Source organism: Petaurus breviceps, unplaced genomic scaffold (genome assembly GCF_028583685.1).
Source record: "Petaurus breviceps papuanus isolate PSGF00001 unplaced genomic scaffold, PetGlider_PUasm1.0 186, whole genome shotgun sequence".
Lineage (NCBI taxonomy): Eukaryota > Metazoa > Chordata > Mammalia > Diprotodontia > Petauridae > Petaurus > Petaurus breviceps.
In genome coordinates, this window is record NW_027185798.1 from 43,851,288 (window position 1) to 43,870,099 (window position 18,812).

Consider the following 18,812-nt stretch of genomic DNA (forward strand, 5'->3'; position numbering starts at 1 on the left):
AGATAACACACAAGCAGCCTATCTTATGTGGGTGCTGTGAGAAAAGTGCTTTGTTGACTGTGGAAAGCTGTAAAAATAGGATTTAAAAAATGAATGTAAAAAAAGCTGTAAGAATGAATATAATGATGCAAAGAAACTAGATTTGGAGTTGGAGATTCTGGGTTCAAATTCCAATTCTCTCCGCTTTCCTGCTTGTGACCTAGGCAAGTCATCAGATTTCTCTGGGCCTCAATTTCTTCATCTGCAAAATGAGGGGAGAAGATTATCTCAATGGCCTCTCTTATGACACTTGGGTTATGTTCTGCCTTACAGTTACTTGTATCCTTGTGCCTAGTGCCTGTATCATAGCAGGAATGCAAAAAGTGCTTGTTAAATTGAATTATCATTTTTACTAGGAATGTTGATTTTACTCCTACCATTCTATCTTCTCTGCTCAGCAAGATGACTTTCAGAAATGACACTTTTCCTTATACATATGTATATATCCATATATTTTTAAATGAACTGAATTCACACCGATGAAATGCACTAAGAACTAAACAGAACTAAGAAAACTAACAATTATGCCAAATTATAACACCATCATATGATAAAAAGCAATAATAATTTCTTAGGGTACTTTATAAAAGGCATGAAAAGTTAAAAATATAGTTATGGAAACACAAAAAATCCTAGCAATAAGCTTTGCTGTAGAAGGGAGACATGTTGAATTATAAAATGTTGAATTATAAAAATTCTCATCATTTATCTGTTTCTCTATTTCAGTAGAACTTACCATATCTTTACACCACTGCCCACAAACAGGAAACCATTTGTAAGCAAGGGAAATTGACAACTAAATAGCTAGGGAGATGAGATTTTTTAATGAAAACCAATCCTCCCTTCCTTGCTTCCCTTCCCCCACTCTGCCCCCCAAATAAAACAAACATGGCATTTACTTCTTTCAGTGGATTCATCATCACTTTGTAGCCCCACAAACTTGAAGAACAAGTGCATTTATATATTAATTGCAAATAGATCATGACCTGAATGTTGACTAAAAGCATACTATGACTAAGCTGGACTCATGTACCAGCCCTCCTTTTCCCAAAGAGCTAATCAAACACACTACCTCTAAGAGCCCCAAGAGGCTTCCCTTGGGGTCTACATCTAGTTCAATCCTCCCCTCTGATAACATCCCTCGCAAGTGGTCATCCAGACTCAGCTTTCAGGCCTCCAACAAAATGGAGACATGGAACACACCCCCCTCCTAAGGGATCCTATCCTATTTTTGGAAGGTGTTAATTACTAGGAAGTTTTTCTTTAAATCAAGCTCAAATCTATTTCTCTGTAACCTTGAGCCACTTGTTCTGCCCTCTGAAACCAAACAGAACATTTTTAACCTTTCTTCCACAGGAGAGGCCTTTGAATACTGAAGATTTTGAGTGAAGAACTGAAGATTTTTAATGAAGAACATCCACTCTAAGTCTTCTCCATGCTACTAAACAGCCCCAGTTCCTTCAACTGATCCTGCTATGACAAGTTTTCCAGTCCTCCCATCGTCTTGGAAACCTTGTTCTAGATAAATGTGATGCTTGTAAACTGCACACTATATTCCAGGATGACTTGACCTGAGCATAAGGAGGAATTATTACTTCCCTCATACTGGAAACTATGTTTCTCTTGATATAGTCAAGGACAGCAACATTTCTTTTGGCTGCCACACTGTTGACTTGTATTGAGTTTGCTATAGTACAGTAAGAATCAACCAGAAGATTAAGAGTCGTGGTGAAAAATTTGAGGAGGTGTATCTAAATGGCGTGACCAAATTTTGGTCCCTGGGATAATTGAATCTCATTCCACAATTGGTGATGCCAGTCATCTGATCTTTGGAGCAGCTAAATAGAACCCAGGAATTCTGACTTCCATATCTGACTTTGCTACACACTCATATGACCATGTTGACCATGTTATTAGAAATCTTTGGATAACATGATTTTCTTTCTCATGTACTTTCTTCTACCTGAGATCTGGAGAATGGAATGCTAATGATCATCTTTTTTATTTTAATTTAGCTGGGTATATTTTTAGAGGGAGAGAAAAGGGCTCCTGGTGCTGCAAAGTACAAGACAGGATACCTTTTCCAGCTCCAAATTACATAGCAAGTTCCACCAATGATCTAAAATCAGAGGCACAGGGTAGGGATGACAAAGAAACAAACACACTTATGTCGAGTGGGGGAGAAAAAGAGACAGACAGATACACATATACACCCGCACCCTCCTGAATTAGCTATTAGTGATGTGTAATTAGTAATTAGCGATTAGTAATGTGTTTTCTTCCTATAGAAAAGCAAGGTTCTAAGTAACACAAGAACTTGATCAGAGCAATTCTTAACCCTTCTATAGTTTGCTTACTGGTCAACTGGCTCCTTGTTTTTCACCAATATCATCTTAGCTCTTCTGAACAGAGGTACAAAAACATACTAGATGGGTAACCCACAAATGGACAAATGTAAGCTTACAAGCACAGAAACTGCTCAAGGTGACTATGTGTCTCCTGAAGCAGATGCATTGCCATGTTTTCAATTGTATCATATTTCCTGACTCACAGGGAGTTTTTCTTGAAAGCAATCTTGAGAATTATATTCATTTGATTCTTCAATGAGTCAAAGATTTAAGGCTGAAGGGCCATTAATGATGACCTCAGTTCAATGTTTTCATTTTATAGATGAAGAAACTAAGGTCCAGTGCACAGTAGGTAGGACAGGGATTTAAATCCAGTCCCTGACTCTAAAGCAAACCAACACTCCATTGTGCTGTGCAAGCATATTTTCTCCAAGTGCAGATCACTCCCTGCCCATGTCCCCTCATCTTGTAGAACTTTTCTCAATGTCTTCCTGCAGAGCACAATGGGCTGTTCCTTGGTTATCATTTGCTCTCAGAACCTCAGAGGGGGTTAATGAGAATTAAGGGTCACCTCCATGGTCATGAGGAGGTACTGCAGATAGGAAAGAAATTATACAAAAAAGAAGAGTGTTACCAACTCATTTTCCCAGCCTGAGAAAAAGTTATTCCTTGTCTCCTTTTTGGGATACCATGCTAGGATGAACTGGCATGGATGGGCCAATGTGCTGGGAAATCCAGCAAATCTGATCAAAATCAAATCCGATTTTCTTTAGTGCAAAGTATATCCCACAGCATATCTGATGCTGGATCCACAGAGAAGCTGTCTCTTAGCTTGGAGTGTATCTACTTTCTAATCTTAAATAATACAACTTCTTTAAAAACCAACACTGTGATTATCTTACATAATTTAATAAGCATCATAGAGTTACCAGTAATATATGAAAAGAAGCTTCTCTGGCAAGGTCTCAGTTGTTAGGTTGTCTGTTTTCTCTTAAACTACTTGCACAGTAATTAGATAAATCACTTGCACAGTAATTACAAGTTACATGAAATTGGTGGCTTTGCATATAAATGAAAAAGAACCTATGGAAAGAATCTAAAAAATACTTGTAGGATTTTTATCCATGGGGTTTTATCCCATAAAGAACATAATCATTTTGAGTACAACCTCAAATGTGTTCAAGACAAGAAAGGTGAAGTTGAGGTGGCTAGGTGGTACAGTAAATAGAACACCGGCCCTGGAGTCAGGAGGATTTGAGTTCAAATCTGGCCTCAAGACACTTACCAGCCATGTGACCAAGTCACTTAACCCCAATGCTGCCCCCCCCCCCAAAAAAAGAAAGGTGAAGTCAAAACACTGGATTGGACAATAATATGGGTGGTTTTTTTTTTTTGACAGTTTTTCTAATGCCAGATAGATCATTTACAGAGCAAAAATAAGTTAAGCCAGTTGGAAATGATCAGTTTAACAGCAGTACATGGTCACAGTTTTGATAAGGAAGTATAATATAATGGGAAGAGCTCTGGATTATGATTCAGAAGTCCTGGCTCTATTACTTACTGGTTTTTTTATTCTGGATAAGTGACTTTCACAGCTCTGATCTTCAACATTCTCATTTGTTTAAAAAAATTGTTAGACTCTATGATTCTCAAGGGTTCTTTCTTTCTAGCTCTCACATGGGCATAATAAGAACACTCACCTCATACAGTGACTGTGAAGATCAAATGAGACAATACATTTAAAGTACATTGCCAAGCTAAAAAGTATTCTATAAATGTTAGCTAAATTATTCTGTGATTACGCTACCCACTTCTTTAAGTAAACAGCAAAAGTTATGTGTGATTTCAAATTCAGAGGTCCAGCCAACATTTATTCTATTGGGGAAACATATTCAATTAAAGATTGTAGGTCATGCAATTTTTATTTTTAGGAAATCAGGCTATAATAAATATGCTTAGGGTGGAGCTTTGCCATTCATGAAATGATTCTAAGATGAAGTCACCTATGAAAATATCACACCAACAAAAGAAATACCATGGGCCCTCTTTAAACTTGAGTGCCTTTATTCTAGTGCCCCCAAAACAATTACACATTACTCAAGATTATTTTCATTTTTTTTACCACAGACTATTAAATCCAAAGATAATTCATTCATTGTTGAATAATGCATTCTCTGGTGTCTCTGATAAACCATAAGTAGTTATCTCAAAAAATGAACAATGTAATTACTCTGAATAAAAATGGCAATAATGTCATGAAAATAGCATTTGTTCTAGAAAGCCTTTTACCTTTAAAAAAAAAAAGAAGTACGCTTTCATGGTCAACAATGATGATGGTTGGGAGAGCTAGGTGGCACAGTGAATAAAGGACTAGCCCTGTAGCCCTGAGTTCAAATTCTAATTCAGACACTTGATACTTACTAGTGGTCTGACCTTGGGCAAGTCACTTAACCCCAAATGCCTTGCTTTCCCCCCTCCAAAAAGACCCAAACCCAAACAATGATGATGGCCAACTGGAAAAGTCAGTAACTTTCACTGTACCTTTTTCCTCACACCCATGAAACTGAACTTTCAGAAAAGGTATGAACCTGAAAAGTGGAAAGATTTTAAATAGGATTATTAAAAACATGTCTAAGAAATCTTAAGTATTTCAGTGGATCTGTGACCACTTTTTTAGTGTTGGTACTCCTTCTACTCACGGACATTACAACCTCTATGCCTGTTTTGTGGGATTCTTGCCCACTCTTTTCCTGAAACAGTTTCATAAAGTAACTACCAATGCAACAGGGGCCTTCCTCCATTCTTTTTAATACCTTATGATAATGAATATTGCACATGGGCTGTCTATCTGTTCCCTCTGCATTGCTACCTGACTGGTCCAGCTCCTTTTCTGATCAGATACGTCCTTGAAAACTCCATTTGGAAAACTCTACCTACCAATAGAGATAGGCAACTGCTGTGCATCTTAGAGAGCTGTCTGGGGTCACTCAGCCAGTAGGCTTCAGAGGTTGGTTCTTCCTGACTGAGGTCAGTTCTCTGCCAACCAGGAAAGCTTGCCACTCCTTGATGCCTTGTATGCCACTTTTTCTAAATCAACACCCTATGTATAGCAGATGGTCTTTTTACCTAGTGTATGTACTCAATATATACAGTGAAGATGTGAGTTAATTCGTCCTATGACCATGTTGTTTTCTAGCAACATTTATTAAACATTGCATTCTTTTCCTCTTTTTATTTTCCAGATTCTTGGATTTAATAGATTCTCCAGCCGTGTAACCTCGGGCAAGTTACTTAACCCCAACTGCCCACCAAAAAGCCAAAAAAAAAAAAAAAAGACTCTCCAAAAAAAAAATCTGTGTATTGCTAAATCTATTTCTGAATTCTGTTCTGTTTCAATTCTATTGTATTTCTATACAAGTTATCCAAAATACAATATGCAACATACAAGATATAATGTTTAAATAAATATACAAGTATAATGCACACTATATAATAGTTACATGTTTTCTATATGGATCTCTACTTTTTAATACAGCACCTTATAATTCTGATGAAAACAGCTTTGTAATAGTAATAAAGGAGCACAGATTTAGAGCTGGAAGGGGACTTAACAGACTATCTAGTTCTTCATAATTTTATAGATGAAGAAACTGAGGCCAAGAAAGGTCAAAATTCTTGTTCAAAGTCACATATTTAAATGTAAAATTAAAATGATAAAAACAGGTTGCCCTTTATAATCTTTCTTTAGTTTTTAAAAAAATATATACTCCTATATATTCTTGTTATGATTTCCATATAAATTTCATTATGATTTTGTTTAGTTTTATAAAGAAAACTATCAGCATTTTGATAGGCACTACATCTAATCTTTAAAATAATTTTAGAGTTACTCACATTTGCACTGTTGATAAAATTAATCTGTATTATTGTGCATTCAATTATTAAAATCTTCCTTGATTTCTTCTAATCAAGACTTATATTTATGGGTCAACTGTGTGCCTAGGTAGATTGGCTTTCAAATATTTAATATTTGTTGTTATTATAAATGGTCTTTATTTTTTATCAGCTGAGCATAAGATCCTAAGTGATTTTTAATGGATGGTTCTTATAACTCACTTTGCTCAAGTAATTACAGTCTCAAATAATTTTCTATGTTGAACCTTCTAGATTTTCTAAGTAAACAACCATGTTATCTACACAGAACAGTAATCTGACCTATTTATTTCCAAATGTCAATTCCTCTCATTTCTTCTTCTTCTTCTCTCTCTTTTTTTTTTTTGCTTTTTGGAGGGCAATTGGGGTTAAGTGACTTGCCCAAGGTCTCATGGCTAGTAAGTGTTAAGTGTCTGAGGCCGGATTTGAACTCAGGTCCTCCTGACTCCAGGGCTGGTGCTCTATTCACTGCGCTACCTAGCTCCCCCCTTCTTCTTCTCTTATTGCAGTTGTTAGCATTTCTAACACTGTGGCAAATAGATAGGATGTGTATCTGTTTTAAAAGAACTTGCTTCTAATAATTTTCTATTCCATATAATATTAGCTCTTAGCTCCAGGTCGATGCTATTTATCAAGTTAAGGAAAAAATCCTAATGACTTGGATCTCATAAACAGCTTCTGAATCTGCTGAATGCAATCAGATGTTTTTTGATGCTTATACTGATGATATCATATTAATTATTTTCCTAATAATGAATTATCCTTGCCTCTCAGGTTTAAGTTCCACTTGGTCATAAGTAATTTTTTTTTAGTGTGCAGCTATATGCAACATGTCTTGTGTAATTACATGAATCATTTGTTCATAGGGCTATGGACTTAGAGCCAGAATGGACTTTAGAAGTCATCTAGGTCAACTCTCTAATTTTACAAATGAGGAAACTGAGGTCCAGGGAAGCTGAGTAACTGGTTCCAAGTCACACAACCAGGAAGTAGCAGAGCTAGAATTGGAACCCAAGGTCCTGACTTAAGATGCAGTCTTCTTCTGTTTGGAAAAATTCCCTTGTGTAGTCATCAGGCCTAGAAAGGTTTTGTGAGGTAGATTATGGATAATTTGTTTTATTTCTTACTCTGAATTTGGTTTATTTCCTATTGAGTCAGGTTTGGCATTTTGTATTTTTATGACTATTTAACCTGTTATTTATTAATAAATAATTACATGCAGTAAACTCTGATGATGTTCTTAATTTTAAGAAATCTTGTGATCTTTTTTTATGATTTTGATAAGGATTCTCTCTCTTTTGACTATTTATTTGCTAATGGTTTATCCACTTTAGGTTTTTTTACCCCCTAATTTTCCATTATACTTATTTTTGTTCTAGTCCTTGATGTTTCTTCTTTCCTACTTTACTTTTGGACTATGACTTCATTCCTTTTTTTGTATCTTTGGCCATAGATCTGATTGTTAGTTTTCTCTTACATAGGCATTTAACTACCATAAACTTGCTTCTGAGAACTTGTTTTGACTGCATTTCATAGATTTTGATAGTTATGTTTTACTGTTTCTTCTTTATTTAATAGTTTACTTAGTTTGCTAAGTATATATTGGTATTTTACTGCTTATTTCAAATTGTTATACATTGTTGTCTAAGCATATGGTGTTCTAAATGTGGGTGTGAAGATCCTCTACTATTATTGCATTTATTTCTTCTAGTAATATGATTAGCTTTTCTTTTTAAAACTTCTTTATATATATTTATAAATTTAAATGTCATGGTGTGTGGTCCACATGCATTTAAAATTGTTAGGTATTTCCTCTATCCTAAAATTCTATTCAGTCTATGCCTCATTGTGACATAAAATGATTCTGGGTTCCTAAAGGCTAATCCAAAAGGGGCACCAGCTGGTAGGTCCTACCAAGTTGGAAAAACTCAGTCTGTATGTTGATTATCTAAAGCCTCATCACCAGAAAGTGGCCGGACACTGATATTTTTCATTCATAATAAACTTACAGAGAGTGTGATCAACAGATGTCAGACAGCTATCTTGTATATTAGTGGAGGATATACCCAAAACAATAAGGTTACACATTCTTGAAGTAATGATGATATCTGTTATTTATTTTTCCTTTTATTATAACAATTTCACTTTGTATCTCTTTAAATGTTTTATCTTAAAGTCATATTTATGTGAAATAATTAGTGTTATCTCAACTTTTCTTGACCTTACATAATGAAGAGAGAGAAAAGAGTGAAGAACAGAAGGCCCAGGCTAGAATCCTGAGGGACCTCTATGGTTAGAGGGCATGATCTGGAGGAGGATCCAGCAAAGAAGACTGAGAAGTAGCAGATAAGAGGAAAACCAAGAGAGAGTGGTCTCCTGAAAACTGACAGCGAAGAGAGTATCAAGGAAGAGAGAGTGATCAACAGTCTCAAAAGCTGCAGAGAGGTCAAGGAGAATGAGGATTGAGAAAAGGTCACTGAATCTGGCAGTTAAGAGATCACTGGTAACTTTGGAGAGAACATATTCAGTATAAATAAAAGGTCACGGGTCAGATTGTATGAAGTTTAAAAAAAGTGAGAGGAGAGAGAGTGGAGACACATTGTCCACAGCTTTTTTTTTTTTTTAAGATTAGGTACAAAGGGCAGGGAAAAAAATGGGAGGGGAGACCCAGGCACATTTGTTAGTAGGAGGAAGTGAGCCAGCTGGGAGGGAGAGATTGAAAATAAGTGAGAAAGTGGGGATGACAGAGGGGGCAATCTGTTGGAGGAAGTGGGTTGGAATGGGATCACTTGAACTAATGGGGAAAGTGAGGGTTGATAAGGAAAAACTTCATCATGTGAAATGGGTGAAGAAGGAGATAGTGGTAGAAGGTACCTGAGTGACAGGACATGAGGAAGAGGGGAGAGGAGGGAGTTCATGATGAATGGCTATATTTTTTCTATCAAATATAAGGCAAGGTTCTCAGCTGAGATTGTGGGAGGAGGGGGAACCATGGGAGGATGGAAAGGTTTGGAAGAGCCACTGTGGAGAATGGGATAGTACATTGATAAGAGAGGTATACTAAGATTGTCTAGCAACAGTGAGGGCCCAGTTGAGGCTATATAAGACAAATGTGTAGTGAATCCAGAACAGTTGTGTGATTTTATTTACTTTTGCTCAAGAGAAGGTGGATCAGAGTGATGGTGATGAATTGTGGGAGTGATCCAAGATTGAGGCTTGGTTGGGCATATTCAGCAATGATAAAAGGTTGAGGAATTGAAGAGAGGATAGTATAGAGTTGAACTGGTTTGTTAAAGAGACAAGATGGAGAGAAGAGGAGAGAGCGGCTAATAAAGGGGAGATGGCCTGGGAGAGAACTGAGGGGTCAAAGGATTGGAGGTCACAATAAGAATAAAGAGTAGGGTTACATAAGGGAAGGCAGAGGGAAGAGTCAATAGATTATGCTGGGATAAAGGGATTTCAGAATTCTTGAACATGGAGGTAACAACATTTTCAGGTGACAGCATGATCAAAGGTTTTATCTTTGTGTGTGGTTGAGGTTGGGTTAGAGGAGTAGCTCATGGGAGGTAAGTTGAGGAACTGACTGGTTAGGGAATTTGAAGGAGAATCAATATGTATGTTGAAGTCCCCTAGTATGAGGGTAGGTATTAAGGGGGAGAGAAAACCAGGTATTGAACTTACTGAGGAAGGAAGGGGAGTGCTCCAGGGATCTGTAGATAATAGCAACCAGAGTTTTGACTGGGTGGTAGCTATGACTAACAAGAAACTCAAATGAAGAAAGGTTCCTGAGTGATGGAGGAAGGGGAAGGACCTGGAAGTGGCAATGGGGAGCAAGGAGCATTTCAACTCACCCACCTCAACCAAGTGAGCTGAGGAGAAAAAGCAAAGGTATAGCCATACTGGAAGGGTGGCCAGGAAGGCTGTGTCATCAGGTAGAAGTCAAGTTTCAGTAAGAGTTAGTAGATGGAAGGAATGGAGGAGGAAAATTTTAAGATCAAAGTTTGTTGTTTAGGGAGCTAACATTCCAGAAGAGCACAGTGAAAGGGTTAGTGGAGTTAGGTGGAAACTCTGGGATGGGAGGGTTGAGAGGGACAGGGAATGAGCAATCAGGTGGTATAGGGTTGGGATGATGACCTATGAAATACGAACTTAAAGACTGCTTATGCTGACTGGCATAGTCTGTATCCTTCATTTAGTAATTGATAATATACTGCCTTGTGATATTTCTTTCACTGCTTTTTGTATTATTTAACATTCTGATCTCTATAAGGATCTTGTCTAGATTACAAGCTTCCTGAGGAGGATCCCATCTCAGTCTAAGTATCTATCCTCTCCAATTTGTAGTTTAGGATTTGCATACTCTTTGTGAATGACTGTTAATTGATCTCCTTTCCCTTAGGGAGAGTTTCCTCTCCCTAAGACTCTTCCCAAGCTCTCACACTAAGATAGCACACTCCACATTTGAAGTGATAATTATCAACAACAGTTCACTTTAATACTGGTAATTTACTATTCACTTAGCAAATATATCTGGGTCAGTTTTACTTTACACTCTTAATTAAAGAGAAACTAAAAGTAAATTATGCTGCAAAGACACTCTTTAGGGTCAGTCTACAACAGCAGATGTTATCTAAGTCATTGTTTACTTAAGGACAAAAGTATAATAGGTTTGAACATATTTAAATTCTAATAATAACAAGAGTCTTCAGAACAGGGTTATGATAAATGAATGCTATATGGTACTTCTAAATTGGTGAATTCAATGCACATTTCTTCTCATGACTGCTCTAGCTAAAGATCAGGAACAATCAGTATGGCTGCTGGAGGTGCAGCCAGATGGCAGCACTCTAGATCTGAAATCAGGAAACCTTGAATTCAAAGCTTACTTCTGATACTTAATAACTTTGTAACCTTGGACAAGTCATTGAACTTCTCTCATCTGTATTTGTCAAATGGGGATAACAATAGCACCTCTCTCACAGGGTTGTGATTATCGAATGAGATAACACATATAATAAAATACTTCATAAACCTTAGAGTTCTACCTGTGTAAGTGCTAGTTACTATTATTAAACATCTACGGTTCATGGAATCAGTAAGAATGCCTAATGGAGTGAAAAGGTGAAATATGTGTGCTTTTGATAGATCAGAATCCTAGGACTCAGAGCTAGGATGTATCTTAAAGGTCATTTCATTGAACCTTCTCACTTAATGAAATTCTTCTACTCTTCTTTCCAATGAGGTCTGCTAAATAACCAAAAGCAGAATTCACTTCCTTTCAAGAAGTTAGCATTCCTAAGTATGATTCTTTCTGGCACTTGCTTTTTTTTTTCCTCTCAGAAAAATATCCTTGAAAGTATAATAGAAGTCAGTGGGGATCTACAATTTTATTATTCAATAAATACTTACCTAGCATACAATTTTTTAGAAGAGCTAATAAAACAAAGTAAATTTGATATATAAGCAGACTCTTTGAGAGAAGGTGCATGATCAGCATTAACACTATTTCCCCCCCAAAGTAAAATAAATGGCTAATGTCTTATAGAGACAGAGTTGGTCTTAAGTAAAATACCCCATATTTTGAAACAGGAAACTATCACCCACAATGTCTGACAAGCAAAATAAATCTTGTAGTGTTCTGGAAAAGAAAGTATCTTAGGTACATATGATTTATGGGGGGGCATAGTATTTTATAGCATTCTTATAGCAAAGAATGAGAAGATAGCCTATGGTTATATAACAATTTTCTAAACCATGCTATCAAAGTTTAGGGCAAAACTAAACACAACTTACTTGACCAGAAATTTCAAAGCCGAGTTCCTTACATATATAAGGAAAAGGAAGGAAAAGGCCAACCCTGGAAGTGGGTGGGTTGTAGTGGATAAATAAGATTATCAGCAGTTTAATGAATCACAGGAAACACCACAAAGTTGATTGTAGGTACAGATACAAGTGGGGAAAACAACCAAATAACTCAAACAATCAAGTTCTGTATTAAACAATATGAGTGTCAGCCCAATGATTTGGACAATGTCTAACATTTGGAATAATTTTTGAAAAGTCTCTTCATTAGAGATACTCAAAAGGCAGTCTCTTTGTAGAGGCATCACATAATCTCAGAGTTGGAAGGTACCCCAGAATCAATGTAGTCTGACCTGTGTCAAAACAAGAATCTTCTCTATGTTGTACCCAATAAATGTTCACACAGACTTTGCTGGAAACCTATGGTTAGGTAAGACCAGTACTTCCTTAAGCATCCCATTCAACTTTTTGATGGTTAAAGACTAAATCCCTATATTCAATCAACTTCAGTGGCTTCTTATCATCCTCGGGAACAAATATAAAATCCATTGCCATCCAAAGTCTTTTACAACATAGCTACACCTCCTCCCTTTCCAATTTTCTCCCCCTATATGCTCTGAGATTCAGTGACACTAGCCTCCTTTCTATTTGTTACACAAGATACTCTAAGCATTTATATTGACTGTCCCCCATGACTGGAATTTTCTCCCTCTTCATGTCTGCCTCCTGGCTTCCTTCAATTCCCCAGCTAAATTCCTACCTTCTACAAGTAGTCTTTCCTGATTTTTCTTAATACTAGTGACTTTCCTCTGTTGATTATCTCCAATTTATCCTGTATAAATCTTGTTTGTACATAGTTGTTTGGATGGTGTTGTCCCCATTTGACTATGAACTTGAGAGTGGGGACCATCTTTCACCTTTCTTTGTAACCTGTAGCACAGTGCCAGTCACATAGTAGGTACTTAATAAATACTGACTATTGATTAGTTTCTTACAGCCTTTCAACCAACAATTATTTCTATCTTTTGTCATCATTATGAATTTGCTGGATTCAAGGTGAAACATTAGAATTGTTTCAATCTGCATTTTTCATTAACCCTGTGGAACAAATCTTTCACATGGCTGTTAATAGTTTGTAATGCTTGAGAACTTTTTATTCATATCCTCTGGCTGGTTATCCATGGGAAATGGCTCTTGGTCTTATATATCTGTTAATCCTTTAAAAATCTTGGATATCAGATGCTTATCAGAGATATAATACAAATTTTTATTCCCTCCAATGAATTTCCCTTCCTACCCCCAGCTGCATCAATTTTGTTTGTGCAAAAGCTTTTCAATTTAATGTAATCAAAACTACTAATTTTGTCTTTTGTTATGTCTATAGCATTTGGAGGTCTCCCCCTAGCCATAGCTATAAAAGATACCTGATCTCCTAACCTAATTTTTTATATGGCCTTTTTATCTCTAGGTTGCATATCCACTTAGGGCTTATTGTGGTATAAGCTCTTGCTTGAAACCAAATTCCTGACAAACTGATCTTATTTTCCCAGCAGTTCTTGTAAAAAAGATATTCCTTGGGTTTATCAAGCACTAGTTTATTGAGTTGGATTGTTTCTGATTTTTGCTTCTCTACTCTGTTCCATGAATTTACTTTCCCTTTTTCCCCCATTTTAATTGATATAATTTGTTTTTACAACTTTCACTTGCACATATATCCTGCCAACTTCCCCCATCCAAGGAGCCATCCATTCCCTGTAGCAAAAAATAAAAAAGAAAGAGAAAATCAAAGCACTTCTGTGAAGCTAACTAAGCCATCAACTGGGACAGACACATGATGCAATACTCCACACCCATAGTTCCCCACTTGTGCAACGAAGGGAGGGAAATTCATTTTCTCCTCTTCAGAGCTAATCTTGGCCATTAGATAAGTGTTATTCTTATTATATTAGTTCAGCCCAAAAAGCAAGGAAAAAACAAATATTATTCCAGCTATCTCAGCACTTTGAACTTGGTCAAGCTAAACCATAACCATTTACTGTAATCACAGTAATAGTGATAATAACACCAACTACTGGGACTTGTATAGTGATTTAAAGTTTACAAGGCACTTAAAATTCACTATTTCACTCAATGATTGATGCCATGAGGTATCTACTATAGGTATTCTCATCTTCTCCATGAGCAAACACATTGGGAGGTGAAGGACTGACATAATTCAAGAGCTGGAAAGTGCTGGAAGCAAGAACTCTGGTTTTCCTGACTTTAAGGCCAGCACTCTAGCCATTCTTCTAGGTTGACTTTCTGTCTAAATAATCCCTAACTTAGATCTTTCTCAATTTTATAGCAAAAAAGAGAACCAATCTGCTTGTGAATATATAAGCTGGGCTTCAGATGAGGATAAAGAGGAAGAGGGAAAATCTGGTACTCTCCTATTTCCGAGAAGTAGTTGCAACACAAGTAGGGAAGCATAGTTTTAGCAGGGACAAGAATAGGAACACGAGGATGAAAAATCTCTAAAAAGCTAATTCTTGTCCAGACATTTGTGTCATTATGCAAAAGATTTGCATTAGTGTCTGAAGGTATGGTATGTAGCTCCTTATTGGACATGTTCAATAATTCATGTAGGAGTTAAAAATTACATATAACAGGGATAAAAGAAGCTGCCAGAGGGGAAGGGATCAGGAACTGGTAGGGAAATTTCTGCAAGGAAAAGAGCCAGTAGTTATCTTTCTGGGAAGCATCCAAGGGGGAAAAAAGTTAGAAACTGAAGATTCTGGGAAAGCCAAAACTCAGTGCATAGAGAACGCAAAAGAGAAAAAACATTAAATATAAAAAATTAGACAGAAGTTATGTAAAATTAAGATAGGTGCCAAAAGAAGCCTGCAGCTAAAGTCTTGGAAGTAATTCCTTAATTTAAACCCATGGTTTGAAATCCAGATAGACGAAGAGAAACAAAGTAATAAGGCCATCTTTACAAGTCATTTGGTAATCAGGGGTATGACCACTTCTCAATTTGATAGAAAGAGATACTGAGGTAAAGAAGCAAAAGGATCAAAAAGAATCATTTGCAAGGCAAACAAAGATGGTCTTTGATTTGTGGGGTGAATGCAGATACAGAATGGACAAAGTCACATATTCCAGCTCTTCAGAGTCAGCACACTACAAATGTTGAAACAAAGACAAATAAGCAATTTACTGCCTGAAGAACAACTTGTTCTTCCTCGGGCTTGGTAAAAAGTACCATCACTGATACTGAATAGAGCTATCAACTATTTCAGTGGAAACAGGGCTGGATTTAAGAGGACCCCACATTTTGGAATCCCTGCTCTCCTCTATATGACTGGTATGACTTTCCACAGGTCACTGAACCTATCTGGGCCTCAGTTCCCTCACTTATAAAAATGAGTTTGGACCAGATGACCTCTAAGATTCTTTCCAGCTTTATATCTATAGTCTCCATCTATTTCCTTAAGTCAATGACATTAATAAGCTTAACCATATTCAAGTACTACCGTATTTCCCCGATAATAAGACCTATCCCGAAAATAAGCCCTCCCCTTACTGTGTAAGATTCCTCTAAAATAAGCCCTCCCCAAAAAATAAGCCCTATTGAGATTGCTACTGTAGTGAAGGTGATCCCCTGTGCTACACGCTACATTACGGTACCCTCTGTATGCACCGTCCCCCCCCCCCATGAAACGCATGCCGCGCTCCGAGCTGCATCCAATCAGAGCTGCAGCAGTGAGCGCGTCATCCTGTTCTTCCCCAGTGATTTGCTTGCTGGCGCCATTGAGAGCAGTGCCGCAGAGGAGAGCTGAGGCAGGACAACATAAAAACCCGGTATGTAAGCTGGAGTGAGGGGGCATGATGGAGGAAAAAAGAAGAACTCAGGGGGCATGATGGAGTGAAAAGAAGGACTGATGGTCATAATTTTATTATTCTGTCTGTTTTGACCCCCAGACATGAGTACAAAAGGGAAGAGCTATACTGTTGAGTATAAGAAAGCAATTGTAGAGGAGTCACATGGCAAGAATCTAGCAGTTTTCTGTAAAGAAAAACTTTTGGATCTTTGAATGGTCAGAAAATGGAGAGCAGATTATAATAACCTCAATCAATAGGTGGATGAGGGAAAAGGGAAAAAGCGCAGGTCTGGATCAGGTCGGCAGCCTTTATATCCTGACTTGGAGATCCTCATTGGTGAATGGATTGCTGACAGGAGAGCAAAGGCCTTGGTTGTGCGCAGGGCTGATATTCAAGCATTTGCCCTTTCAATGGCACCAGTTTGAAATGGTCTCAGAAGGATTCAAAGCATCACAACACTGGTTGGACGGTTTCCTTCAATGGTATGAACTGTCCCTAAGAAGATCAACAACACTGTTTAAGCTGGAAGATGCTGAAGTTATTAAACGTGCACTTGCATTCAAGTCCTTTATTGATAGGATCGACATTTCCAAGTACCAAACCTGCAATATGATTGCTATGGATGAAACTGCAGTGTTTATGGGACAAGGATCTCAAACAACAATTCATCACAGGGGTGCAACGTCAATCTACATTCCCACCACTGGCTATGAAAGTGCACGGGTCACCTGTGTTCTGGCAATTCGTTTGGATGGAAAGAAAGCCACACCTCTAATAATCAGTAAGGGCAAGAAAGATAAGATTGAACGTGTATCTGGCATTTACGTTGTTGAAACCGAAAAAGCCTGGTGTACACAAGCCGTTATAAGAAAGTGGGTTGATTTAATGCTGCCACTTGTTATGCGAGGTAACCAAAGAGGTCTGATAGTCTGGGATTCAGCCAGCACTCACCGCACTAAAGAAATGAAGAACTTCATTGCAGAGAGAAGAATAGATCAAGTAATGATTCCTGCAGGAATGACTGCCTATCTCCAGACCCTTGATATTGCAATAAAGAAGCCATTCAAGGACCATTTGAGCATGGAAGTCAATGACTACATTGAAAATAGAATGGAAAGAAATCGCCGTGGAAACTTTGTGAAACCCTGTCTGCAAGAAGTTGTGACTTGGGTGAAGAAATCATGGGATAAAATTACTGACAGCTGTGTCGCCAAGGCACTATGAGCAGGTTACCTGGACAAGACATATTCATTTAAAGAGAGCTATATTGCTAGACATGACAGATTGGGTCCACTTCTTCTGAAGGAAATGGAAGCGCAAGACATCCAGGACGGAATTCAGGGTATGGACACTTATGACGATGTTGTTGAAGAAGATGACATGATCATTATTGAATCAAGGTACATTTTTTTGTTCACATTTACCTGTTTATTAAAATTGCTGTCAATGTTCATTAAAATAAGCCCTCCCCTGAAAATAAGCCCTCTGGTGTTTTTCTGTCCAAAAAAATTAATAAGACAGTGTCTTATTATCAGGGAAACACGGTAGACACCAAGAAAACTAAAAAAGGGATTAGAGCAATTCAACTGTGAGGTTGCAAATCTTTATAAAGACTTACAGCTTCTTTATGAAGATTTTCAAGTCACACCATCATCAGTCTAGGAAAGACATGGATAGCCAGAGCTATCAATGGAGGAACAGAAAAAGAATCCCAGGATGGTGAAGGGACAAGAAGCCAAGTAATATATGAAATGTGATGTGTCGCACTTTCTGTCCACAAAAATTCAGACTTCTGGTGTAAATAATTCAGGAGGGCAATCTGAAGACACATACTAATTTGTGCTAATAGCTTTTGCCCTTTAATCAGCAATTGTTACTATGCTGTGTCTAGGAGAGTTAGGCTGATGTAGTGTGTAGAAATTGCCTACTTCTGACTCATGTTGACTGTGAAACTATGGGCCAATTACTGAACTTCTCAGAATCCCAGGCACCTTTCTAAGGCTTTAAGTTACAGATGAGTTAAGATGTTAAGTTACAGATGAATTTGTTTCTTTTAAAATAGCTGTATTTCAATATAAATTGCATTTATATATATATATAAATTATAATCTTATGTATTTCATTTTTTCATTTAAAAACATTCTTCTGAAAGAAGGGGTACAGAGACCTCACTAGGCTGACAAAGGGGACCAAGACCCCCCAGAAGTTTAAGAACTTCTAGATCACAATATCTCCAATTGAGGATCATTCACACCTTCAATGTCAGGATAGCCATTAACTACCCTCGTGACTCAGTACAATCCATTGTTGGACAAGTCTAAATCTTAGGAAGCTCTTTCCCACAATGCACTAAAATATGCTTCCCTATAACTTTTACACATTGGTCTCAGTTTTCTCCTGAACAATGGAAAACAAGTGAAATTTATTTCCTATACAATAACTCAGCAAATATTTGAAGACATTTATCCCCTCTCACCATCCCCTCTTTTCTACAGGCTAACTACCCCCCCATTCTTTAAATCAACACTTAGATAATAGCTTGGTTTCTAGTTCCTTCATCATCCTGGGAGTCTTCTGTTGTTCCACTGACAGCTCTGGCTATCAGTTTCTTTAAATGTGTGCCCAGAATGGAATACAAAACTCCAAGTACGGTCTAACACAGAACAGTGTGGGATGATCAACTCCCTTGTTTTAAACACTTTTGTTGGCCAGTCCTGTCTGACTCTTCATGACCCCATTTGGAGTTTTCTTGGCAGAAATACTAGAATGGTTTGCCATTTCCTTCTCCAGCTCATTTTACAGATGATGAAACTGAGGCAAACAAGGTTA

At 37.4% G+C, this 18,812-nt stretch overlaps 1 protein-coding gene across 4 annotated transcripts in view; it reads right to left on the reverse strand.

Moving 5' to 3' along the window:
• Positions 1 to 18,812, reverse strand: part of CTTNBP2NL (CTTNBP2 N-terminal like) — a 79,328-nt gene that overhangs the window by 15,204 nt on the left and 45,312 nt on the right. The window lies entirely within an intron of this gene.